Below are 2,548 nucleotides of genomic sequence, written 5' to 3' on the forward strand. Positions count from 1 at the left end.
ATGTAGCGATTTGTTAATGTTCCTGTCAGGTTCACACCAAGGTGAAGACCACAGTGGTGCCTGTGGTCATCGGGGCCCTCGGGGCAGTCACCCCCAAACTGGAGCAGTGGCTCAAACAGATCCCAGGAACAACATCAGACATCTCAGTCCAGAAATGTGCAGTTCTAGGCACAGCCAAGATACTGCGCAGAACCCTCAAGCTCCCAGGCCTCTGGTAGAGGACCCGAGCTTAGAGGATGAAAGAGACCACCCCCGGAGGGTGAGAGGGGAATTTTTTTTTACTGTGACTATAAACAAACAGGAAACTGAGATGAATTAACACCGACACATTTTTATTTCAAACCAAAATAATATATATACGAGAAAATTGCTAAGAATATTCAACACTTGTGTTATAAATCACTTGTGGATATGTTTGTAATATTTAACATTTTGGATCCAATTTCCTCAGTTTGTCCTTGGGGATCAATAAAAACAAACTGCTAGCCGATGATGGCTGGCAGTGGTTTCAGCTGTCAAGTTATCAACATAATGCGCTAAATCTCAAATGTACCCATAAAACAAAAACAGTCCTTTGCTGCTACTCGTTAACACTACTATATAACAAAGTCAGGAAAAGTTTTAATTAAGAAAAAAAAATAGCAAGGAAGAGGGAAGTTGATCATTTATGCTAGCTTGACTATGACAACCTTAACATGTAGATGTGCTTCAGTTCAGTTAATAAAATAAAATAACCATCACACCAACTGTGACAGATCGTCAGTAGAGCAGGGGTTTAAATTAGCTAATCAACCACCACTGTGTTAGCTTGGCTAATAGCAGCACTAGTTAATCTACCACAGTGACCACTTAATAATAGTAAAATAAACATCAAACCTAAAAACATAAAACTGTGATGGACTGACTGTTCTGTTCTTTATGTGGGAGATGTTTGTGTTTTTTTAGGGTGTTGAATTCTGACATGCTAGTGGAACTGTTGTCAGTCAGTTGCTATGGTAACGAGTCTGCGTGTAGCATAGCCGACGCAAAGCTATGCGTCGGCTATGCTACGCATTGCCGACGCTACGCATGCTACGCAACTCAAGTGAGTTCTTCAACTCACTTGTTGAAGAACAAGTGAGTTGTTCTTCAACAATTTTTCTGCATTATTTTTCCCTTTGCTGCAGCACACTGTGCTAAATTAATAATACCTACATCTCCAGGTTTCATTTAGTTAATAAAATGGATGTATGATATAATATGCATTGTGTGCATGTGCAAAATTTCTGTATGTAAACAATGACATGCAACGGTTTATGCATACATATGTATAGACACGTTGCATGTATTTATTTTTGTTTTATTTTTATGTCTTGATTGAAGAACATTACTCTGTATGTTGTTGTATGAACCAAACATGATTCTTGGGAATGACCAGCATTTTTCAACAGGGGCCACGGCCCTCTTTAGTCCCCCCTTTGGGTCGCCACTGGCTGACCTGCACTCAGTTGGGTGTATCTGAAAGTAATCAGCAGAAAATATGATAAATACACTCAAAAATAGAAAAAAATGTTCAAAAACCTTCAGTAAAAATGCTTTTAAAAATGAAGGTAAAACCTTTAATTTTCAGAAAAGCAACAGTGCTACCAACCATGACGCCCCTTTGAAACCCTGAATCAAATTTCTTCTGAGAAACGCAGGACTCATCCCATTCTGACGATGTTTCTGCTGGCAAACTGAGTACGAGGCGTAAAGCCTGTCATCTCTTGACTCCTCTGGACTTTTGTTCCATGAAGGTATTACAGGTGGTTACAAATGCATAAAGTGATGGCCGCAGCCTTGTCTCTCTCACCTCCACAAACTGACCCTCCACTTTGTGAAGAGGACGTGATTGTGTGGTTATTGGAGGAAAATAACCGAAGCTCTCCAACTATTTGAAGCTCTGCAGCTTTTAGTTTGCAGCTTTAACAGCCTCCACTCCCACACAAGGCTTTCAGCCACAGGAGGTTTTTACAGTGCAACTCTGGAGGCAAAACTTTGCTTTCTGTGCAAAGGTTTATTAAAACTAAGATGTTAGATAAATATGTTAAAAACTTTGCAAGTCAAAGGAAATTTAATCAACCATCAAAAATCTGCTAACACCCACTGCACTGCTGAAGCAGAATTAATTATTTTATCACTAAATCTAAACTCCTAAGATTTTAAAGCTAAACATCAGCAGTTCAAAATTAATTTTATTCTCTTATCTTCAATAATTTCTGAACTCCAGAAGGAAAACTTTGTTCAATGCTTCATACATTATATCCAGTATTTTTATTTATAGTGTTTTTAAATTTTAAAGTATTACCTTGAATAAAATGTTTTAGTTACTCAGTCAGTAAAATTTTATTTGTGCTTTACATCATATTCCACTTTATTAATAAACCTAATATCTTTATTTTGTAATTTAATTAGTCTCTCAATAGTTGTTTTATTTGTACATAGGGGTAACAAAGGATAATTATGTAATATTCAAGCTTTTTACATTTATTAAATTTTTTATTTTAAGCAATATGCCAATTGTTTTGTA

This window comes from Poecilia formosa, unplaced genomic scaffold (assembly GCF_000485575.1).
Source record: "Poecilia formosa unplaced genomic scaffold, Poecilia_formosa-5.1.2 Scaffold417, whole genome shotgun sequence".
In the NCBI taxonomy this organism is placed as follows: Eukaryota; Metazoa; Chordata; class Actinopteri; order Cyprinodontiformes; family Poeciliidae; genus Poecilia; species Poecilia formosa.